This window comes from Megalopta genalis, chromosome 13, assembly GCF_051020955.1.
Source record: "Megalopta genalis isolate 19385.01 chromosome 13, iyMegGena1_principal, whole genome shotgun sequence".
NCBI classification, from domain to species: Eukaryota; Metazoa; Arthropoda; class Insecta; order Hymenoptera; family Halictidae; genus Megalopta; species Megalopta genalis.
This window is the reverse complement of record NC_135025.1, coordinates 13,430,955-13,457,295: the sequence shown is the minus strand read 5'-3', so window position 1 is coordinate 13,457,295 and position 26,341 is coordinate 13,430,955. Positions and strand designations below refer to the sequence as shown.

General features: G+C 39.4%; 1 long non-coding RNA gene across 1 annotated transcript; it reads right to left on the bottom strand.

Moving 5' to 3' along the window:
- Nucleotides 1-362: 362 nt before the first annotated feature.
- LOC143260466 (uncharacterized) lies at nucleotides 363-1,563 on the bottom strand. The gene is made up of 2 exons (XR_013034687.1): nucleotides 1,378-1,563; nucleotides 363-1,269 (listed from the first exon to the last, which is right to left on the bottom strand). It is a non-coding gene; the product is annotated as an uncharacterized LOC143260466 (long non-coding RNA).
- Nucleotides 1,564-26,341: the final 24,778 nt, after the last annotated feature.

Here is a 26,341-nt window from a genome sequence, read left to right as displayed (position 1 = left end):
TTCCGGTAGACCTAATATATTAAATATATATATATATATATATATATATATATATATCTTTTTCTTTCTCTCTCTCTCTCTCTCTCTCTCTCTATCTCTCTCTCTCTCTCTCTCTCTCTCTCTCTCTCTCTCGATTACAAAGAAGCGTTATCTCGAGAGAGAGAGAGAGAGAGAGAGAGAAAGAGAAAAGAGAGGGAGAGAGATTATTTTATATATTTTTCATTCGAAGAATGCGCTGGAGGAGGAATTAGGACCGAGTTGACATAACTCTTTAAGAATGCAGATCTTCGTGCAAATTCAAAATTGTCTACTTCAACTGCAACGAACCCAGATCAAATTGAAATTGATTTTCAATTGACAGGCTCGAAACAACATTACATCTTGATCTTCAACAGGTGCAAGCATTTTCACAATAATGACCGGATGTACTGGGGTCACGATAGACCCTAAACAGAAAGTGCAAGAAATAGCCTGAAATCCTAGACAAACTGCTATTTCATTGTTCGGCGCCAGCGTGCTATATCATTCCTGGTACATAAAATAGTAAAATCATGGAAACTTGATCATTCCCTGCAAATTGATATTTCGCTTGCGTCGCGTTTCTTCTGCTCGACATCGCCGCAAGATCCTCGGCGAGGTGGTCCCGCGAATCAATCGTTCGTTTCCTCGACTACTCGCGATAATCGCGTCAGAATTGGTTCTTCGGATTCCAGGATCGCGCGGAACGGAAGCATCGTGGAACTGCGCCGGGCGACTATTCGGCAAGTTCGCTCAACGGAGCGAAACACCGGCCCCCGAACCAAGTCCAGATTAACTAACCCGCTCGGAACAGGGCTGGATACAGTTCGGCGATCGACGCCGGAGATTCTTGGCCGGAAGTTGGCCGTCCCGTAAGTATCGACTGCGCCGTACAACAGGTTCCCGATAGCCTTGGACAGCCCATGGAGCCAGCATCGGCGGCAGCTCGCGCGAAATCATCCCGCGGCTCGGTGTCCTTCAAGGTCCCTGGCCCGGTGTGGCTTTAAGTCCGGGGATGAAGGAGACGCGCAGAAGGTCCTCCGCGATACCATGAATCCACCTAGAGGTCTGGAGCGGCCATTTTGCCCGTCTCTCACCCTCCTCGCTGACTACTGCCTCTCTACCACCCCCCTCGCCCCTTCGGGTTCTACACCCTGCACAACCCTCTAACGGCCCCCAGAGCGTAGTGGTACGAAGGGGGAGATCCACGGGGTGGCTGAGGTGGGTTGAACGAGGGTGAAGGCCTGCAAGCTATGGTATACGTATGTGTCAGTGTGTGCCAGTCTATGCCAGTGTGTCCGCGTTGTATATACGGCTGTGTACATATGTACACGTGGTATATATGGCATATAGATATACCTGGTCTGCCCTCCAGTACCGGAAACAGCTTCGTCCCGAGCTCAACTGACGGCATGGTAGCCAACATGGCGAACTCAGCGGTGCTCATATTTTCGTCCGACCGCTGACCACTGAGGTTACTACGCTACCTCTTCAACTTATCAGACCACGCTCGATGGAAGGATGAAAGGTACTGGATAGAAGCGATGCCGCGTTCTCAGCCGTAAATGGCGACTGAAGAGCCGCCGTGATACCGGCTGCATGAAACACTGAAACGGAGTAGCCTGGCTATGATTTAGGTGGATCTTTCAGTTATGCGGGAGCATTTGGTTCATCAATGAGCAGCCCACTACTGTTCCCATAATGCTAAGTGCACGCCGGCCCCAGTGACTCCGTTTGAATTTCTTGCCAAAAACTCCTCGAGATTATTTACGGTTTTTATTTCATCCTGTACGGATGCACTCAACTGAATAAACTTCTGATCTCTGCGGAGCAAGACAATTATTGCGGATCATTTTAATGTACGCGACGAGCGCTCGCGGACTTTATTCGGGTTTTTTGCGAACATTCGCAGAGATTATTTATGAATTTTATTTGATTGCGAATGTAATGTGTACGGAAGCGATCCGGGAATTGTCATGGATCATTTTAACCAATTGCGCTCGAAGTTATTTTTTCAACTGTGAATCGAAAATAATTTCTCCGACTTATGGTATTTCCATTTTATGTCACAAAGTATATTTTATGCACGTGAAATTGATTCTTGTAACTCGTACGACAGGTTACACTTTTAACAATTTTATGAATCTAAATTTTGATAGCATAAAAATTATCTTGGAACGTGGTATAACAATTTTAGCGGTGCCTCAGATTCATCGCTCGAGTGCAAAGGGTTAATACACTTGATAAGAATGTATGCAATAGTGCCCCATCTCTACAGACCATAAAGTGTCACAGTGAGATCTTTCTGAAAATTTTGTAAATCGAGTATTGTTAACATAGTTTGAGGCTACGATATCCAAATGATGAAGCGGAAGTGAAGAATTTTACTTTTGCGACTATCTTGCAATGTAATAGTGAAAGTCAATATAGTGGATCCTTGATTATCCGAACTAATCAAGGAAACACGGATGTCTGCACAATACAGCGGATACTGATTAATAGAGTAAATGTACCGATTACTGCGTTATCATGCTTCGGTCGTATTTTATTGTAATATTTCCCCTGATTTATCGTGAAATAATAATATGCTTGAGTATTTTATTGAAAAATGATGGATAACAATGAACATTGGTGGTCTTCAAAACCTAATACCAAATAAGAAAAGTATTAAAAATAAAATGGATCACATTTCGTACGTATTACTGCAGACGACAAAGAGCTGTGTACCAATTACTGCGTGCCCATTGCTACCGATTAGGATTCGAAATATATGAGCGTACAGAAACAAGCTACGCATCTGGCTATTTCCTATTTTAAATAAATCCTGAGTACGTTAATAAATAACACTTTTAATTATCACATTTTTAATGAATAAACCTTTTATTAATTTTAACAGCTTAATATAATATACGAATACTATAGTTTAATATCTAAGCAACTAAATACATTTTTTTAATAAATATTTTCTTATAGGTAATATTTATTATATTTAGTTTGAAGCTGTTTAAAATTAAATGCATTGTAAATTTCTTTTTCTTTTTGTTTTAGAAGTTCCTCACTTTCTGTTGTATGTAAATATGACAATAATATTAGCAATAATTATTAACTTAGATTTAATCTAAATAATTCTTCATACTTTTATTAAATCGAACTTTGTAGTTGTACCCTAACCAAGTACCGAGGTTACTTAACCTAAAACTTTAGGTTGAAGCGAACCTCGTTTTTAATCATAATTTCGATAATTATTGTAGGATAAGACATGAGAATGGTTGACATTTTCTTGCTTCAACAGGAATATATTTTCATTGAATTGTACAAATCTATTGTGGATAAGAATTGTATTTTTACGTATCTTAATCTCATTGGGGAAAAATAACCAATGGTGCATTCACACTAATTCTAGGATAATAGGATAATAGATAAAATGCTGGAAAGGAAAAGTCGTTCATATATAATAGAGAAATTGCTCAGTATCATGTCTCTTGATGTATCCATAGCGAATGAAGTATGCAAATAGTCGCACAAATATTGCTTTTACTTGTACAAACAGTTTATGCCTGTTATTATCGAGGTATAGACAGGTTATTTATCCTGATTGCATGTCAGCGTTAATACAATTTGATTCGCAAGGTATCATTATAACCTTCGCTCGAACAATGTATAAAGCATGAGAGATGTATTCAAAGTTCGTGTTTGCATCATATTACAGGCTGAATTGCTGTGTAAACATTGAATACAGAGGGTTCCACAATCGGCGGATAAAATTCGAAAGAGAAATAAGAATAAACAGAGAACGTAGGAACATTTGCATCGAATTGCTTACGGTCCTCCAACTTTGAAAAAGTCGAGATCAAAAATAAAGACGCATGATCTACAATAAGTAGAAACAGAAGTAATGATCAGACATTGATTAGCGACCGATTCGATCGAAAAAGCAAACTAAATCTTTCGTAAACAAAGCGAGATTCATGATGAAATATTACTTCAAAAGTTTTTTTCTCAATAATCAGTTTTTTTGCTCTAACAAATCTTCCACATTAATAGTTATTAAAACTGTAGAAATCGTAAATATCAGAGTAAGGGATAACAAGAAAATTGAGACTTATAGTTAGGTTGCAGAATTCATGTATTTATAACAAAAGTGAATAGGTGAAATATGAAATATTACAAAACTTATAAGAATTTAAGAGTGACAATGTATTATCATCAATTCGTTAAAATGATTAAAACAATAAACAAATACTTTATTACAGAACCTACAAAAACCAATTTATACTTTATTATATAAAGTATAATTATTATATAATATATTGTATAAAGTATAATTATTATATAATATATTATATAAAGTATAATTATTATATAATGTATTATATAAAGTATAATTATTATATAATGTATTATATAAAGTATAATTATTATATAACATATTATTATATAATATGTGAAGTATAAATTATTATCTTTATTATATAAAAATCTACTTATGATACCAGAATAAAATACAAAATCTGCAATTTGTTAATTGTTAATCTGTTGCTTGTACGTACGTAATATGAGATAATTAATCCGTGTAATAACATTAGCTGGTTATAATAACCCGGGTATAAAATGTCATAGTTTAAAATCCTCTACATGTTGCAACTCTTTTTGTCCCGCGTCTATCGTATGTGAACACATCGTTTTTCGCAAAATTTAGTTAAAGCGTCCGATGGTGATACATCTAATAATGAAAACACGGTTCTTCCGAGCTTTTTTCGTTGTCCCCATAATTAACACGGTGCGCCATTCGCGCCTCTAACCTCGCAAAGTAAATAAAACCATCGCAACTGTTGCCGCTTGTAACATTACGCGCTGTTTACAATGGCTCCGTTACAACAGCGTACACAAACCAGGAAACATTTTTTGAGTAAAACTCCCCACTCCTCTCCATGCAGCAACGACGAACGATTTTATTTTCAGTTCGCAGACTAGCTCGATGAGCTAAGAAGATGGAACTGATATATTTTTCTTTTGGTAAGTAATATTACAAATAATATCACAGTTTGGAATATGTTGGAATATATTTCAGTTTGGAATATGTTGGAATATATTACAGTTGGTAACATTACAGTTCGGAATATGTACCTACATTTCTCATTGTTTAAATAATTCTTGATTGTTGAACCGATTAATAAATACAATCACTGTAGAGCTAGATATTTTATTGAAAATTTTCATATCATATTTTCCTTTCAATGCTTCTTGGTCTACGAGATCTTGGTATAAAATCTCTGGCGACACACAGAGTTAGTTACATTAAATATTCGGGCACTTTTTAAAACGCAATAACTTTTTCTAAAACTGGACCAAACGATTTGAATATTTTTAGATGATAGGGGAACAGTAGACGATGACTAGAATGCTCTTTTTAAAATTTTCCTATTACCTGGAATAACGAAACGAAGTAAAAAACTCTTTTATCTTTTTTATCCGAGCCTATAACGAATATTTAAAAAAATCTGTTTTGTGGATGTCGGTGCGTTTTAAATGCTGGCCGAATATTAATGAGAGTCACTGTGTATGTGTGTCTAATTATTTGAAAAATTTTACCATCGCACGATGAACGTTTTGATGACTTAATGACAGTCATTGCTGGATCAATCCAAAATGCAAGGAATTCTTTGCAGATATTTTTTAACTTACTTCTCTGAGATCCATGTCGATTGATTATACTTATTTGATCCTTTTAGTGGATCAAACTGTAGTAGCTAGTAGTTTGAACGGGCTGCTAGAAAATTCGAATTTAATGTACGTCTTCTATAATAAATAGAAAAAGCAAGTTCGCATATAAGAATATGTAATACACTTTTGGATAAAAGTTATGAAATGTGTTACATTCTCGGTTGTAAAACCTTTTTAACATAGGATAAAGAAAATATTAATTTTGTTACGAACAATGTGTTATATGCTTCGCTGTAATAGGTATACGTATTTGTAAAAAATGTCAAATTTTACATAAATGTCAACGATCTGCCTTGAAAATGTAATGTTTCTTTACTTTTGACCGTAAGCGTGCATCGCTTACATTCTACATTACATAGAGCGAATATTTCATGAAACGATTTAATCAGATGTACAATGCGAAAATTTCATGTAATATCCAGTGTACATAATACATATAATGAACTCTAATCTATTATATCATATAATATTTCACCAATCACTATAGCGAAAATTTCATATAGTATTCAGTGCCCCTATATAATATAATATAATTAATTCTGGCCTACCATGGTCGTATAATAATTCAACAATCACTGTAGCGAAAATTTCATGTAACATTCACTGCACATGTGTATAATGAATTCAGAAGTACAATGTCACATAATAAATTCAATTGAAGATCAGTATAGCAAAATTGTTAATAACTCTTATCGAGATTTTTATTTATAGAACACATTATTTATAATGATACAAATTCGATGATCAAATTATCAAAAATATGTCTGTGCAACATTTCGAATTGAATGATGTGAACTGACGACTAATTAAATTATCAAATATTTTCACCGACGTTTAACAAATTGAGCACAACAGAGAAATGATATGGAAATCAGGGTAACCTTCGTTTCTGCTTCTGAAATTAATTAATTTTGCATGGATAGTAATACTTGTGGGAAGATCGATGAATGAGCGATTCAATGAAATTGTTAAGACTTCTTAGAATATTCCCCGACGAGTCTGATAAAGGTTATATCCGGCAGCATGCGCAGAGCCATGCTTCCTCTACGGCGCTGAATGCGCGTAAGAAAGTTCATGAGATCGCCAGCCGGATGAAAATATGGACGCCGTTGGACTCCGCAGCGAATTTAATATATCACGTTGGAACGTATCATATTTTAACATCGCCATGGATACACCGTAATACATTATTACCTGAGCGCTGCCAAAAATAATGTTGCAACGCACCGAAAGCTCGGAGTATATTTTGTACGAATGAGGACGTCCGACAGCGAATATTACCATAGCATCACCGATCGTTCTATCAGTTCTGTGGCAAAATCTGACCTCCTCGGAGTATATATAATAATCTTGTAAATATAATAATATAACCTTGTGTTCATCGATGAGATAATGGATAAAACGAAATACTTGAAAATTTTGTAGGAAAATTTAAAAAGCGGTGTATCAAAATTGAATTTACCTAGCGATTATTGGTTTCGGTCTGACAATGATCCGAAGCGTACCGATAAAATAGTCAAAGAATGGGTATTATATAACGTTCCACACGTGGTGCCACATCCACCGCAAAGTCCCGATTTAAACCCCATTGAACATTTATGAGATGAAGTAGAAAGATGATTAAGAAATACGGTTATTACTTCGAAAGAAGTGTTAAAACGAAATATTATTGAAATATGGCAATCGATAGATGCAAATGTTACTTCTAAGTTGGTCCACTCAATGGAAAACAGACTTAGGGCTGTTATAAAAGCAAAAGGTGGATCAAATTCCTATTAAAACCTTTGATCGTTCGATTTAAATAACTATTAATTGTTTCGTTCGAATACTTTTGTGAGCCATTTCTGGTACGTGTTTACAATCAATGTACTGTAAAAACGCTATATATTGTTGGATTATTGTCTAATTTTGCTTACGCAGTCTTAAGACCCATCCCTTCTTATATGTGTCATATTATATCAAATTCTTCAGTTTAACACATATATTTTATTAATTGAATGTTAGAAACGCGTAAGCGTCCGAATACTTTCGTGTATGAGTGTACATATTTTCAAAAACAAAAGGTAAACGTCGAATTCAGGCGTTGAAGGATTTTAAAAACTGCAGACATCTTCCAGTTTTTGATCAAAATCTTTAATTTGCTGTAACTCGTAACAAAGTGAACTGATTTCGATAAAATTTTCAACGTGCATATAAGTTACCGAGATCTACAAAACGCGTTTTTTAAATTTTCTTTACAGGCTCGGATAAAAAAGTTAAAAAACGAGAGATTTTATTTTTTTTGTCATTCCAAGTAATAGCAAAATTAAAAATAAAATAATTTTAGTCATCGTCTAGTAGACTAGTCTCTCTATAATCTAAAAAAGTCGAGTCATTTAGTTCAGTTTTAAAATAGTTATTGCTTTTTAAAAGATCTACGAACACTTTTGTGGGCCACTGTAAACGCATTATTTAAATTTTCGTTAGAAAAGTGAAAAAACGTAAACTGAAAAACTTATTTCCTTTCCCGTTCCAATCAATTGCTATTTAAAGAAGAATGTTGTGGACATTGCCCAGTAAACTAGTCTGTCTGTAATATCTCAAAAAAAAATACAAATCATTTCGTCCATATCTAACACTCTTTTTACCGATATTTTGTATTACACAATTTATCGAATTAATTTTTGTAGTGAGTATAGTAAAAGTGATTACATAGAAAATATAGAACATTGGAAATAATTATGTTCACATGAATGAGGTTCTAATGTGCTTGTAGGTTAAGACAAAGTGATTTAAAAAGGTCCTGTTACAATTATATAATTTTTCTACAAGTTCACCCTTTTTTACATAATATAGACAGAGAAAAAGAGAGAGAGAGAGAGAGAGAGAGAGAGAGAGAGAGAGAGAGAGTAAGAAAGAGACTTTCATCTTTTCTGTGAAAGTCTATTGAAACCAAATAAATGCACAGACGTTTTACAACGACGATTTATATCTTGCGACAAAATCTACTAAAACCGAATAAAGGCGCAAGCATTTTACAAAGATTACTTATATCGTCCCAGAGAAGCTATCAGAAGCAACTAAAAATGCAAGGTGTTCTGCGATCTGCTAAAAAATGTGACACCGGATCAAAACGTCCTTGCACCAAAGCGTGATCCACACAGCACCCTGAGCAAATCCTAAAAGCGTTGAACTGTTTGCAATCGTTGACCGCTCGAGGCTCGATTCGGTCGGCAAGATTTTCCGTCGAAACACCCTGTAGAACCATAATCACGAGTAGTGTGCAGGGGCCAGATGTGTGCGCCCGTACGTGCATTTGCACACGATGCAGATAATGTGTACGCCGCACGCCATTCGTGGGTGTGACGGGACGCCAGTGTTCAGCTCTACCTCGCGGTAGTCGTGCTTCGGTCTCCAGCGTATTCCGCGTGTATAAAACGACGACCAATCAAGAGATTAATAAGGAGGGAACTGCGCGCAGACGTTCCCTCCATTTCGCGTAAATTGTCCCTTCGTTAAACGCGACAGAGCGCGGCAAACGGGAGCATTAATTCTTTTCCTTCCTTTTTTCCCTTCCTTTTCCGGTTGTTGTTTGTCCTTTTTTTTTCGCTCTGGGTTACCCTGACCAGCCGTAAACGCCGCTTTGAAACCCTTCGCCCCATCTCGACAAACACGCGACATAGGTGCGGTTACATGCTAGCTTCTAGCTTCATTTCAGCTAATTTGAACGATGCTGCGGCACGGGTCAGCGGCACAGGCACAACCGGCCAATTAGCAAAGAAATAACCGCGGACCACGTGAATAGCACCCGCGGAATTCTGGGTGTAACTGAGAGTCCTAGATTTCGAATCAATTCGTCGAGCGAGACGCCAGCTTCCGGCTGAATTATGCATTTTTAATGGTCATTCCGGAGCTTCGGAAACAGCCGTTTGGGATGAACCGTTTCTAAAAATAATGGAATATTTCGGGACGCTTTATTTAGCGGTCGAGAAGGGAAAAAATAATCGTCTTGAAAATCTGTATCCCGAGCATTTCTAATTGACTACGAATCTTGATGGGGAAGAAAAGTCGACTAACGAACTTTATCTAAAGACTAACTAAACAGAAAAATGTTATTCAACACTATCGAATAAGTATATCGAATCGAATAAAAATGTATCTAGATAAAAATTTATCCGAATAAGAATTCATCGGTACAGGAACTCGTACGGAAAATAATCGATTCGAATAAAAATGATAGAATGTAGACTGTTTACTTTGCTAATAGTCGATCATAAATATCGATTCATTTCTTCCATATTACTTTTTTTTTTGCCAATTTACTTTTTTTAATTATTGCCAATTTACTTTGGCAATAATTAATAGAGAATAATAAAGAATGATAATTAAGAATAATAAAATAAAGAATTATTCGAATACAGAATGTCAAATTATTCGAATAGATGCAGTAAATTCTCCCCAAATTGTCCTTCAGCTTGCGAACAAAAAAAGAAACAATTTGGGAAGAGGAGATACGATTATCCGAGCCTTGCGCCTCGTTTTTATAGTAATTGACAATCGGCAACCATGAAAACGAACCACGAGGCTCGAATAATCCGCATCTTTCTCTTCCCAAATTGTCCATTTTTGTTCACAAACTGAGGAACAATTGGAGAGAATTTACTGTAGATTAATTTACGACGAATAACGAATAACTATTCTTCGAATAAAATATTACCTTAAACATCTATTTACTCGCAACAGTTCGAATAACGCCGAAATCTCTAATATAATCAAGCAAGCCCCGTTTTCCGCAAAATGCTCGATTTCTCCCGATCGAGTTCACGGAAACGGAGCTCGATGTACTGGCGGCGGATCGGCATCTTTACAGATGAAATTTCATTATAATTTTGCAGCATTCACGGTCGGTAATTTGCACAAACGTTGCTCTCATCTTTGGCTCGAGCAGCGAACGCAAACATCGAAGCCTTCAAAGGGAAACGACACATTCGGTCGTTGAACACGTACAGAGCGAGCTTCTACCTTTCACCGAAGACACGGAGCCAGGATAACTAGGAACAGGGAGGATCTCGTTCGAGTTGCAGGCTTGTTCCTGCGAAGCTCAAGTAAAGGAGAAGCTTTTGCCTTCGACCCCACGTACGGGTAGACTCAGAGGATTCGGAGAGGTTGAGAACGAGCAACCCTCAGGATTCGACCTGGACCAGCCCCTCTGCGAAATATCCTCTGGACCAAGGCTGTCTGCAACCATATATAACCTGCGACTCTCCCTCTATGTCTCTCTCCCCCACTTTCTCTATACCTGTCTCTTCCTACCGCCCTTTCTCTTTCTCTGTCTCTCGACTCCTCTCTCTCTCTCTCTCTCTCTCGACTCCTCTCTCTCTCTCTCTCTCGACTCCTCTCTCTCTCTCTCTTTCTCTCTCTCTCTCTGTCTCTCGACTCCTCTCGACTCCTCTCTCTCTCTCTCTCTCTCTCTGTCTCTCGACTCCTCTCTATCTCTCTCTCTGTCTCTCGACTCCTCTCTATCTCTCTCTCTGTCTCTCGACTCCTCTCTCTCTCTCTCTCTCTCTATCTCTCGACTCCTCTCTCTCTCTCTCTCTCTCTCTATTTCTCTCTTTCTCGCTCGTTCTCTCCACCTCCGTCTCTCTGTCTCTGTTTGTCGCGTTCTCCCACTCTCTCCTTTCGGCTTTCCGTGTATACGGGTGCGTACATACGTTACTCAACCATTCCAAGCGTTGCAGTTACTTCGCACTGTTCCACATACCCGGACCTTGCATGTATCTACATGGACGCGTAAAGTTGCTGGAATCGTTTGTTCTGTTCTTTGTGCCCACGAGTGTCTCTGTTGGAGCGCCAGCTATACGCATAATAGTCCTTTACCGTCCGTTTATTAGGGACACGAAACCGGGAAACCGTATTTCCGAGGTACCGATTTTTCGCGGCCGCGGCCGCCGAGATTAGCGATTTGCACTCGCCGCAACGGAAAGAGGCGGCCCTTTTTCCCCCCGAAGGAACTCGAATTGATCAGTGTCCGCTGGTTCGGAAATTATCAACCCTTTGCACTCGCATGTCGCCGATAGAAAGTGGCTTATCTTGTCGATTATTTTGCTTTCGCATGCTGTAAGGTAATCGTGTAAAATACATAAATAAATACACGATATCTTTTATTAATTAATTCCTGTAACATTTCGCAGCAGCACAGGATGCGGAAGAAATTCTCTCCCTTTATGAAAAACGCTTCTTTGTTCTGCAGACGTTCGGTTGTCCAAATCTATTCTGTTTTCCGAATTCTTTGTGTTCTTGTTTATATTTATTAGTATTGTTCGTGAACGTTTATATTTTCTTTCATTTTCTTTGGGAATGAAAAACGATGAAGAACGGATGACAAAACGGAGGGAACAGAAAGAAGGTAGAGAGGACGGTAGAGGAAAGAATTAAAATTATTATTATTATTCAAGGCGAATCTCCTATCGATCATTGAGGTCGACGAATGCGTTGAAACTAGATGTACAATAATGATTAATAATTTTCGAAGAAGGCTTCGAAAATGTGTCGAAACAGGGGGAACAAATTTTCAACACTTAACGTAAATTTTATTTTTCACTTTTGTGATTAAGATGTTTGTTAAACTGGTAAAATATACGGAATATTATATTGAAGTGTCCTGATTTCCAAAGCAGCTAAATATAAATATTCAGATGGAACAGAATTATCCTCGCACTTTGTATAATGATTTTTATTTCAATTCCAAGTTTGTGCAGCAAGATCACAATTTTTGCAAAATTTATCAGAAAAATATCTTCCGAGTATTTAGAAATATTTGCAGCTAAATTGTATAATATTAAACTGCAGGGATATTGCAATTGATCGACAGTTCAATGTTTGAATTCAGTCTTTCTCGAAGATCGAAAGACGAAGACAGACTGACAGACTAGAGTGGACCGAGAAAGAGGTGAATTGTTATATTCTTCGAGAACGAAGAACTAGAATTTGATTGGCTAGTAGCGAGTTGGAGGGGGAAGTAAGTCGGACACGTAGCGCACAATGGCGTAGGTAGCGGGAAAATCCCGAGCAGGTGACCGAAGCGGCGAGAGCAGGTAACCGAAACGGTGCGACCTCGATAGCTTGCTATAAGCCGAAATATACTGGCTATGAGATGTGCGGTACTATATTGTGCGGAAGTGCACTTTATTGCCGGATATAAGACGGCTAGGGTTTCTTAGAAATTGTAAATCACACGAACGGGACATTCAATTGAGTGCGTACCGTTCGTTGAAGGAGTGCAGGTATTGTCTCTCTAAGGGAAAGAGTATTTGAAAATCAAGGGATTTCCAGCTCGAAAAGTAGGCGAAATCGTTTTGAAGAAAACCAGATTGGAAGAAGAATACAAATTCCGTTTAATAAAGGGATATATAATAAAGCGTGTAGTTCATATTATTATAATAATATTATAATGCTACTGATTAGCATCTTTATAGAGCCTTTGTAGATCCGATATATGTATAGAACCTATGTAAATTTATTTTGATTTCTAACAAGTGTTATTGTAACATTTGCCGTAAGTAACATATAAATTGAATAAATAATTCATAAATGTATCTTTACGATATGAATAATCGTAGATTTTTAGAGTCGTAAATTCTCCCTAGAGCTCGGAATTGAAAATGGTAATCGCGCGCGCGCGCGCCAGACATTCAGACACGATTTTTCGGGCCTGGCGGCTCCTTTTTATAGAAACTCGGAACAGTCGACAAAAAAAGGCAGCGGCCAGCATGTCGGTGTACATTAATATGAATACATAATAATGCTAGAATAAAAACAATGACTTAACTTTCTCGTTTTTAATTTCTTGCCACGATTCGAAGACAATTCGAAGGCAATTCGGAGGCCACATGCCACGATTCGAAGACAATTCGAAGGCCACATGCCACGATTCGAAGACAATTCGAAGGCAATTCGGAGGCCACATGCCACGATTCGAAGACAATTCGAAGGCAATTCGGAGGCCACATGCCACGATTCGAAGACAATTCGGAGGCCACATGCCACGATTCGAAGACAATTCGAAGGCAATTCGGAGGCCACATGCCACGATTCGAAGACAATTCGAAGGCCACATGCCACGATTGAAAGACAACGATTGATTCTTCAAAATTGTGATAGAAAACGAATACGTAGATATGAAAATCAACCTTCAGAATGTTATAAACGTGCTAGAAAAATTATTCCAACAGTACAATTATCAAGAGAACAAGCTTTACTGTAAGAAGGTGGTCTGACGTGCGCAGCAGGTAAATTTTAGATAACATATAAATGCAGAAAGTATAATAACTTTAACAGAAGTAAAATTTTCGAGTTGAAATTTTTTTACAGCATATGTACTCCATACTGGAAAAAATATGGATATGGATTTCACGCTACGATAATTTAAAAAGAAATGTTTTTTGTCATGCAAAAAGTTTGTTCACGAAATCAAATTTTACGAATTTAAATTCAGCTTAAAAAATACTGTAAAAACATATTTTCACACCATTGCCCGCACCTCACTGAAACTTCCAATTTAAACAATATCAGTGTATATAACGATATACGCTGGTATCATGACAAACAAAATGATTTTAAAACCGTTTATATCAGAAGTTAATAAATTTAATTTGTAACTTTATAGATAAATTTCCTTGTTCAATCATTAATCACAATGGAAATAGTTATATGCTATTTTGTTCCTTTTATAAAACAATGTGCACTAGTCACGTTTAAAGCTGACTAAAGCTCGCGTTTGTTAATAACAAACAACAAGGACATAAAATATTGTTTTATTAACTGAAGACTTTGAAAAAGGAACAATTTTTCGGATCGCAAAAATAGTTCGTCTTACTCTAATTGTTTTCTCATCTATTCCAAGCGGAAATGGTTGAGGCTCTGAAAAGAATTCACCCTTTTCTTTCGATTTCCATAAAATAATGCACATAGAAAGCGAACTCACATAAGAGTTCGCAACCCAGTAACGAGTCACTACACTGCCAGCACTACATACTTCCAACCTTTATCAATTTCTCACTCGAATCTGCAAACAGCCATTCCCCATTTCAGAAGCTGTCATCGGCGTCGCTCTCGAGCCACCAATTAATTTCAATTCGACAGTAGTCTTCATATCGACTCTCATTTCAGCCGAATCATTCCATTCACCAAACCGCACTCGTTAACACCCTCGCACACCTGTTACCCGTCGCCGCTTAGGAAACGAACTTAGCATTCTTCCCTGTCTCATAAAACACAATAACGCACGCACATGTACGTAGCTGGCTAAAGAGTGGGCGTTAGGCGGAGAGAGGTGAACGAAAGTCCATGGAGAACTGCGAATTTTGCTACCTTTAATTCCTTGTAATCTTATAACAACGTTATCTGATTTCGACGAAAACTTCAGCAACTTTGGCTCACTAAAGTGTCCGTACACTTTTTAAAACGCAATAACATTTTCGAAACTGAACTAAATCACTTGAATTTGTTTCAGATGATAGAGGGATTAATCTATTAGACGATGGCTGAAAAGCTTTTCTTTTTAATTTCGCTATTACTCCGAATGAAAAGAAAAGATTGAAAGGTTTTATAACTTTTTTATCTGAGTCTATAACGAAAATTTAAAAAATGCCTTTTGTAAATCTCTGGAAGGCCTCTATAACTTATACGTGTGCTGAAAATTTGATTGAAATAGGTTAATCCAGAGTCGAACCACGGGCGTTGAAGGATTTAAAAAAACTGCAGATTTCTACCAGTTCTTGGTCAAAATCGTGATAAAATTGCGATTTTTGCAATCTTTAACTTGTAACTCGTAACAACGTGAACCCATTTCGATAAAATGTTCAGCATGCACTTAAGTTACCGAGATCTACGAGAGGCATTTTTTAAATTTTCGTTATAGGCTCGGATAAAAAATTAAAAAAAACGAGAGCTTTTTAATTTTCTTTTTCTCATTCCAAGTAATAGCAAAATTAAAAGTAAAGCATTTCAGTCATTATTTAGTCGACAGTCTCTTCATCACCTCAAAAAAATTCAAGACTCCTAGTCCAGTTTGAAAAAGGTTATCGTATTTTAAAAGGTGTACGAACACTTTTGTAAACGCATTATTCAAATTTTCGTTAAAAAAGTGAAAAAGAACGTGAACAGGAAAACTTCTTTCTTTTGTCATTTCAACCAATTGCTATTCAAAGAAGAATGTTGTAGACATGTAGACATTGTAAACTAGTATGTCTATAACATCTCAAAAAAAAGATACAAATCATTTCGTCCACATCTAACGCTCTTTTTACCGATATTTTGTATTACACAATTTATCGAATTAATTTTTGTACTGAGTATAGTAAAAGTGATTACATAGAAAATATAAAACATTGGAAATAATTATGTTCGCACATGAATGAGGTTCTACTGTGCTTGTAGGTTAAGACAAAGTGATTTAAAGAAGTCTTGTTACAATTATATAATTTTTCTACGAGTTCATCCTTTTTTACATAATATAGACAGAGAAAAAGAGAGAGAGAGAGAGAGAGAGAGAGAAAGGAAGAGAGTGAGAAAGAGGGAGAAAAAGTGAGAGAGAGGAAAAGAGAGAAAAAAGAAAGAGAGAAAAAGAGAGAGAGAAGAAGAGAAAAGAGAGAGAAGAAGAGAAAAGAGAGAGAAAAAGAGAAGGGATATTAACAGAAAGAGAGAGAGAGAGAGAGAGAGAGAAAGGAAGAGAGTGAGAAAGAGGGAGAAAAAGTGAGAGAGAGGGAGAGAGAGAGAAAAAAAGAGAGAAAAAGAGAGAGAGAAGAAGAGAAAAGAAAGAGAAAAAGAGAAGGGATATTAACAGAAAGAGAGAGAGAGAGAGAGAGAGAGGCAGAGCGAGAGAGACAGAGTGAGAGAGAGGGGAGGCGAAGGGACAGCAGAGGGAGAACCGGTAGAAACGCGCATTCGGAGCAACAAGAAGTGCTAAAAGCGCCGTGCCGTCCTCTAGAGCCGGTGTCGCTGTTGGAAAAGAAAGAAAAACAGGCGAGACCGTATATTACTTTCTCGCGACATATTCAATCTGCAGAAAGCCTCGGCCGACCGAGCCGGCTTATTGTTCATAAGTCGCGTAATCGTCGCGGCTAGGGTTAGGGATGCACGGGAGGGGGTAGCTGACGAAGGATGAGAACCTTTCGGGGGTGGGGGGTGGGTCTGGAGGCGGGAGTGAAGCGCGGAACCGCAGAACCGCGTCCCGTCGCGTCGCCTCGCGAGAGCCACCCTAAAAACTGGATCGCGCATCGATTTCCGTCGGCCTTGAAAATAACCGAGACATGCTGACCCATTTTTCCGGGCTTCGTCGCGACGCGGTCGCCCGTTTAATTCGCCGCTGTCCGGGAAGTTAACGCGCCGGAAGCGATTCCGCGTGCCAACTTCGACGACGAAAAAGACAAACGCGTCGCGCGTTCCTGGAATCGTTCTAGTACGCGCCGGCCCACGGTATCCAGCGGGGATGGTGAATAGGAACGGTGGACGGGGGCGAAACTTCGGAGAATTTATCGGTTGGCTCGTTATCCTGCCCATACGGGGAAAATAGGAGACTCGCGCGATCCGATCGAAACGCGAAGTATGCCTCGACCCACGGTGGAACGCGATGAATCAACCGTCCCTTTGGTGCCAATTAGCTGATTACCGTGTTGCCGAATACAAATGCCGGCCGGGTTAATGAATTTACTAACTGTGCCAGATAGCCTCGAGTTAGGCGCGATTTCAAGGTCGACTCGCTCGGAACCGCGATTCGATTCGTTTCGTTACGTGCCACGAAATATCGAATCGAACGCGGTTAGTATTATTTAGCAGGGTCTGCGTAATTTTCTAGGCGTTCGGTGAGTCACGATTCATCTCGCTGCTGTTCCAAGTCAATTTTGGGTTAATCGTTCACGTTTCAACCGTGGCCCGTTTATAAACACGCTGATTGCATAGATCGTTGTTATAGTCGCATAGTAAAAAAAGAAACTAAATTATAAGTTCTTCGCCATTTGAATGATTGTGTCGAGTATACTAGTTATAGAAATCAAACATGACGAATATATTCGTAACGAAAGAAAGTAATAACTAGACAATTGACGATGTTAATGGTGATTCTCAGCATTATTCAACAATTCTTCACGATACTTCACGTATACTTAATTGGTGTTTCTATTGTTCCTAGTATAACATACATTTAGTTGCACTAGGGATTAATAGACGATTATTATTAATACAGCAGATATTATTATTAATACAGCAGATATTATTATTAATATAGCAGATATTTTTCTTTCAGAAAGTGTAGGTCAAATGTGAAGCGCATTCGAAGAATATTTATTTATATTTTTATGTATATTCAAAGAATATTTGTTCTGAAAACGAATGAAATTTATGGAAACTAATTTTCTTTCTCGAAATGCCAATTATTTGTTCCGTTTACGGATCAAACTTTTATTTCTGTAAATCATATTAATGAATATATTAACAATACTCGTTATACCGAACAATGTAAATTTACAACAGTACGTATCAATCAAATAATCGCATGATCGAAAAGCTGCTTCGCTCTAACGACACGTACACAGAGACCTGACCCATAATCCAGTATTAACGAAAGGTGAAAATATTTGTTCAGTGCGGCAAAATGCCACAAACGAAACGAAAATAAAAGGCTATTGTTTGTTACGAGCAGTTTCATCGTTTACTTTCCCCAACCTAGAAAAAAAAGTGTTCTCCACATTTCAACTTCAGTAAGCGTGTTCTTGCGCCGCTAATGGAGAACATTTTTGCCGTGAAGGAACTGTTTTGCGGACCTATGTAAACTGAGCGCTTTTGACTCGTTCCAGCGAGGAAGTCGGTGAATTCTTAAATTTCCCTTTCTTTCAATAGCTCGCATTCCTTCCGAAAACAAAACGCTTTGTGTACACATCGAGAATCCTTTCACTCTTTTCCGTATATTCCATAGCGCCGCGCAAGCTCTTGCCTCGAAAAGTTCACAATTATCCAGCTCCCCTTTCTGCCAACATCTGATATTAAAATACCAAATCGCCCGTTGTAAAATTAGTAGCTATGCGGCAATCGTCTGGCGCCGATCCTCTAATTAGAGACATCCTTGGATTACATATCGACCTGTCCAACGTCTAGAGGAAGATCATACTGACATAAATCACGTCTGACCAACGAAAACCAGGTAACGGAGTTGTTGATATTAATAATAATTGTTATTGATATTGATAATTATCATATGGATCTATTCGAGATTCGTGCCAACAAAACAAACATCGTGATTTCAAGCGAACTATGTAAAGCGATTACTATTAATAACGAACCATATAAAGCAGGGGTGTCAAACTCGCGGCCCGAGATGAACATTTTTGATGTCAAGTATCAGGACGTAAACAATAATTTAACTTTATATATGTTTATTACAATGTACTAGTCAAAATAAAAATATTTGTTTCTATGAACATTGATTTTTTTTGTGGCCAACCTAAAGTTAAGCATTGTTTATTTGGCCCAAGTTAGCTTTTGAGTTTGACACCCCTGATACAAAGCGATTGTGGAATCTTTAAGCGAAATAGGGAGGAACTATTTAACAGCATAGACTTCTGTCAAGGTGAACTTTTTAGCATACAAGTTGAAAAGAAATCAAACACGTGTCAATATTCCCAGTCAAAAGAACAGCAGAATCTTCATTATTCGAACCCTCGACATCTGACGTATTTATTATCCGAATACGTAACACATGAAAATAGGTCAACCTGAGGCGATACGTAATATTGATGGTACAAGTGGGCAACATTGTAACTCAGCAGCTATTTCGTTATCCAAACATTCGTGTTTTCCTTATCAGTTCGGATAATCGATATAGAGTTAAATTTCCCAATTTACCGAAGAAAGTTTTCCGGATGCTAAAGAATATTAACAAGTTCCAACAGTTATTACAAAGTAATAAACAATTCTCTTATTTAATGTAGATAATTCTAGACAACGCAACGCGTGATTTGATCACTAGACACCGAATGTTCACGCATTCTGATTTCTAAGGACACAAGAAGCCGGCTATATATATATTTGCTATATATATGCATATATTAATATGATATATTATATGAGATATATATTATATGATATATAATATATTATATTATTATATTATATTATATGATATATATTATATGATATATTAATATGATATATTATGCTATATATATCAACAGATCAGCGATAACTAAAAGCATCGATGAAATATCTGAAGCTATTTAATAAACATTACTTTCGCCGAAGTTCTTCGAAAGGTGTCCATAGAAATCGAAGAAGCGCGCGCACGAAAGCCTGCGATCCGCTAATGACCCAGATGCCGGCCCCGTTGAACATCTGGAAAAGAAAATTCAATATTCCGAGCGTGAAAGTGACGACAGGTTCGACAGCTGTTGACGTTTTGCCGCGAACCGTTTAGTCCGGCTCCATGTTCGTACACGTATAGACACGCGGCTCCGTCGCCGTCAAAGACAAAAAGTTCGCATGAACTCAAGGGCCATTCTTCGGACGCGTCGGCGGTTGGCAAACAGAGCGGTGGCGGGTTGCTCCGGCACCGGGCAAACCCTTCTTAATCCGCGCGGTCCGCGGCGGGCAATAGTTAAAAACCTTTCGAGCTGGCAAGTCCGTCGCGGACGCGACAGTTCCGTCCGTACTTTTTCCCCGGTGGAGGAGCGCGCTCCCCTTTGGGATTGGCTCGTCTTTCCGGCAGCGTAGGGCGACGTGGATTTTGAATTCGCCAGCAGGTGGAGCACCGAAGCCCGCAGCAATCGTACCGCGGAATTATTTAGAACAGTGGATACTAGCCACGTTGTAGTTAGGTGGGCTGCGGTGTCCAGGACTACCACCCCGTATCCAACCTACCTTTGCCACCCCACACCACCGACAGAGGCCGGTGTTCAACCACCCTCTCCCCTCGTAGCCGCCCTTCTGCCCCCATACCAACCAACCATTCACTCTCCTCTGCCCCCTTTTGCCCTTCGCCAACCGCCGAGCGTACTCCACCTCTAGCCCGGCTTAGTTCAAAGCAGCCCACCACCCTCCTACTCTTCCCGCAGCCCCTCGACACACCTAGCCTCTCTCTAGCCACCCATCTACCAACCACCCCCTCACAGTAGCTCGACGTACCCTTGCGTGCCTGCCTGCCTGCCTGCCTCTGACTCTGCTTCTGCCTCTGCCTCTGCCTCTGCCACTGCCACTGCCACTGCCTCTGCCCTCTGCCTATGCCCTCTGCCTCTGCCTGCTTGCCTGCCTGCATGCCTGCCTGCCTGCCTGCTAGCCAGCCATCCACCTAACCCAACCACCCAACCCACCTACCCTACAGCCCCTACTACGCTACCAACCACCTACACTCTGCTCCCTTTACGCCCCATCCCACGGCGCACAGGCTTGCCCGCTACGCCGCAACCACCCCCGAACAGAAAACACAGCTGAGCCAACGTGCTCTCGGGCTGAAATGCCTTCCACCTTTCAGAGGAAAGAGTGTCTTGCTTCAGCCCACCGCACTCACCACCGCATCGTCCTCGTCCTCGTCCTCGTCCTCGTCCTCATCCTCTTTCTCCCCCTTTCTCGTTTCTCTACCCGATCCCGTTCCCCTCTCCGCCTCCCCTTTCGCCCCCGTGTTCTTCCCTGCCATTGACGTTGCCTCCTTTCCTCTCCCTCGCTTTCTCACTTTCTCTCCTTCCCTCCCACTCCGCACCTCGCTCTGCCACCGCGTTCCCTCTAACCGCCTCCGCTCCAGGGCCCGCGATACACACTGAAACACATAACTGATAAAATAATTGAAGGCACCGTGTAACCGTCGACGGCGAACTTTCACGTACAGAGCCCGCTCCCGCAAGCCCGACCTCTTCCGCAGCTACCTGTCCTTAACCGGTGATTCGAGGATCGTCGCTGCCAGTCGAGAATATTTTACCTGGCTCCGCAGCACACGGCGAGCCTCTTCGCTTTTCTTGCGAAGTTGCTCGTTGTCGCTGATCGTCGGCCATCGCCTGCTTCCGACGAATTTTCTCCGCCGTCGTCGAGTCAGGTTTCTAGGAGTCTTTTCGGGTTTCGACGGGTGGATCTCCGTTGCGTTTCATTTGGGTTTCGTTGGGCTTCGTTCGATCTCGTATTCGCTGGGTATTTCGTTCGATTTCGGCGGTTTTCGTCGGCCGCAGTCGAGCTTTCTCGGGTGTCCTTGGCTTTCTTTGGGATGGATGTCCAGTTTCGCCGGATTTCGTCGGCTGTCCTCGTTTGCGTTCGGTTTTCTTCGCTCGCTTCTCGTCGGGTTTGGTTTGATTTCTACGGGTTTCGTTGGGATTCGTTCGATTTCGTCGTGTATTGGCTGGGCATTTCGTTCGATTTCGTCGGTTTTCGTCGGCCGCAGTCGAGTTTTCTCGGGTGTCCTCGGCTTTCTTCGAGATTCATCCAGTTTCGTCGGATTTCGTCGGCTGTCTTCGTTTGCATTCGGTTTTTTTCGGTCGCTTTTCGTCGGGTTTAGTTTGATTTCTACGGGTTTCGTTGGGGTTCGTTCGATTTCGTCGTGTATTGGCTGGGCATTTCGTTCGATTTCGTCGGTTCTCGTCAGCCGCAGTCGAGCTTTCTCGGGTGTCCTCGGCTTTCTTCGAGATTCATCCAGTTTCGTCGGATTTCGTCGGCTGTCTTCGTTTGCATTCGGTTTTTTTCGGTCGCTTTTCGTCGGGTTTAGTTTGATTTCTACGGGTTTCGTTGGGGTTCGTTCGATTTCGTCGTGTATTGGCTGGGCATTTCGTTCGATTTCGTCGGTTCTCGTCAGCCGCAGTCGAGCTTTCTCGGGTGTCCTCGGCTTTCTTCGAGATTCATCCAGTTTCGTCGGATTTCGTCGGCTGTCTTCGTTTGCATTCGGTTTTTTTCGGTCGCTTTTCGTCGGGTTTAGTTTGATTTCTACGGGTTTCGTTGGGGTTCGTTCGATTTCGTCGTGTATTGGCTGGGCATTTCGTTCGATTTCGTCGGTTCTCGTCAGCCGCAGTCGAGCTTTCTCGGGTGTCCTCGGCTTTCTTCGAGATTCATCCAGTTTCGTCGGATTTCGTCGGCTGTCTTCGTTTGCATTCGGTTTTTTTCGGTCGCTTTTCGTCGGGTTTAGTTTGATTTCTACGGGTTTCGTTGGGGTTCGTTCGATTTCGTCGTGTATTGGCTGGGCATTTCGTTCGATTTCGTCGGTTCTCGTCAGCCGCAGTCGAGCTTTCTCGGGTGTCCTCGGCTTTCTTCGAGATTCATCCAGTTTCGTCGGATTTCGTCGGCTGTCTTCGTTTGCATTCGGTTTTCTTCGGTCGCTTTTCGTCGGGTTTAGTATGATTTCTACGGATTTCGTTGGGTTTCGTTGGTTTTTCTTGGATTTCCTTGGATTTCTTTGATCGTCGCGCTCGAAATCAAGGATGGACGGAACCAGTCGATCAAAAGCTGCTCGAGTGTCATCGAGTGGTCGTTCATAACGAGCCCCGGTAAGGGGCTGCTTATTTGATTACCGGAACGATTGCTTTCTTAATTAGCCGTAAGGCTTATTCGTTACGCTTCCCGGAACGATCGCCGTCAGCTCGAGTGGGAAATCCAGGGGACACTCGCATCTAGACGTCGCCGGCCCGTATTTCTTTGTCGGTCCCGCGCATTTATCATCCGATGAATAATTCTCGGATTGTCGAGCGCGAATATCCCGCGATTTAGCCGGGCAACGATGGATGGGAAACGCTCGGGACATCATGCGGTTGTGTGGGATGTTACGGTTTTTTGGGGATGGAATCTCAAGTATGGGGTGTATTGTAGGTCGGAGTAGTAGTAACGAAGTGCCTTTGTAGTTTTGAACGGCCTTGTTCGAATGATCGAATGAAGTTCTAAAAGATATTTTGAAAGTTCAATCTCAGGGTTGTTGAAAATATCAGTGTGATCGTTTTATTGGATCGGAGAAGATTTAACTAATTTTGGAATTCTGTTCGAGAGAAAATTTATTCAGATGATACATTGATGTAACTATTTTATAAGTATTATTTACCGTCTGTATGACGTTTGCAGTATTTTCAGACAGCACAGGTTAGTAGAGAAAATGCAAATAGTAGTTGCAATCATGGAAATATATTTGTGTTATTTACTTATTATAATCTGAAAATTGTATTTTATTGAATAAGTGATAAAAAGGTAAAAAGGTTATAAAATATGCTGATTAACTGATTAACAGCCTTTTGTTAAGCATGATATCTCCAATGGTGCATTAGAACAAATATGAACTATAAATCTCAGAAAAGTAATTTGTTAAGGTAAAATACCCTTTTTCTGATTAATATGAAGTAAAGTTAATATGCTTCGAATTATTACATGTTTTAAAAAGCAGATCGAAAATATGAAATGAGATTTCCTACAGGTTTCTGTTTTAAAGATAATTCGTTAATACCGTAAATTTATCTGACATTTTGGGCATATTTTTCGTAAGGTGCGTATCTCTTATCAAGAACAATGATCTCTGTAACGAGCGGTCGTGCAAAATTAAATACCCACGACGAAACAATTTTCCGTAAACGCATTTTGAATTCTTCCGTAACTCGCGGGAATCATCTTTAACGCGTGCTAGTGAGGCACTTTATTAGCATCGGTCCGAGAAATATTACTGCGGAAGGTCAAATGTTTGCTTTTCTTTCTTCAGCATAGAATACTTGTTTTTTCCCATTTTGTCACGGCAGCGGAGGCAAACCTTTTTCCTCAATTAGAAATAGTGTCCCCTTCGCGAGCATTTGCTAAAACAAAGGTAAGCAATTTCCTGTGTTGCTATGGAAGCCCCCTTTCCGGAACGGTAACGAGAAAATTCTCTGTTTTTGTACTAACTGCAGAAACAGATTAAAAGCAAATTTACCTCATCTAATAAATCAATTAGCTTAAAATGGTGAATTCAATTCCCACGGACGTTAAATAATGCAATTTTACTGATGCATACTTTTATTTCCTCCCTGCCGTGGAATATTCTTTCTTTTCGGCCAACCGCCATCGTAACGTTTCGAGCACTGTTGACCTCCATTACGAGAACTTCTCCCGAAACAACACATTACATAAAACACGCATAACCGATATATGTACTTCTTGCCACTTTTTCGGTAAAGAACAAAAATATTTTCACGCATTACCCACAAAATTATTCGGGTATCTTTTGCTTTTTGGATACTGTTATTATTAAACTGACATTTCTTTTTTACAACATTGAAACTGTAAATATTCTCGCTTCCAAATTGTGCACGTGAGTTCTTCATGTTGGATGCAATTTTCAGTAGATTATAGGTCCCGAGAAAGTCTTTAAAAAGTTCATATTACTCCTTCGAACACACTTACCCCTTTAGGGTTCGTCTATCTAATCATTTTGTTCAGGCGAAAAAGTTTTTACCTGTCAGCTTCGAATACCGATATTTTTGTCATTTAAAGATTAATACTTTAGGATCCGAGAGAAAACAAAACTGTATTTTTCAAATTATATAGCCGCATACGAACAATCCAGTTTCGCGCGCGCGCGCGCGCGTATAAGCAAATAAAAAGTCAATACATTAAGCTTCTGAGATTTTATTTTGAAACTGCCTTAAGCCTTCTACGACTCGCTGTAACTTCGAAGTCGTATACAGGCTTATCTTGTTTTCAATCTAATTTCATTTTCAGCAACAATGTGTCAAAATTATATTGCTCCCCTAGATAATAAAGGAGGTTATGCATAGCAATTTTCAACTGCTATTTCATACACTAGAGTAAATTCGATATTTTTTAAATTGCAAATTCGTCGTTATTTTACATCCAGAAATTGATATTTACTGCTTTCGAGCGAATATTTATCATACTTATATAAAAAATTCAGACCACGAAAGGTTAGAACACATAAATTTTCAGCATTAATAGTAAGCCCACAGAAAACGTATACGATCTTATTATTTTAATATTTCTTTGAACTGAAGTTTTAGTAAAATTTTCTTCTTTAACACTAAATTTACGGGACCCGTCAAAATGACGGGTCACTAATTTTTTCAATTTACGATTATTCATATCGTAAAGATACATTTATGAGTTATTTCTTCAATTTATATGTTACTTACCGCAAACGTTACAATAACACTTGTTAAAAATCAGAACAAATGCCTCATTGTTACTTTTATAAAAATTCACTCTGTGGAAGGTTAGAACACATAAATTTTCAGCACTGATAGTATGCCCACAGAAAACGTTCACGATCTTATCACTTCAATATTTCTTTGAATTGAAGTTTTACTAAAATTTTCACCTTTAACACTAGATTTACGGGACCCGTCAAAATTATGGGTCACTAGATTTTTTAATTTACGATTATTCATATCGTAAAGATACATTTATGAGTTATTTCTTCAATTTATATGTTACTTACGACAAACGTTACAATAACACTTGTTAAAAATCAGAACAAATGCCTCACACACACATTGTTACTTTTATAAAAATTCACTCTGTGGAAGGTTAGAACACATAAATTTTTTCAGCACTGATAGTATGCCCACAGAAAACGTTCACGATCTTATCACTTTAATATTTCTTTAAACTGAAGTTTTACTAAAATTTTCACCTT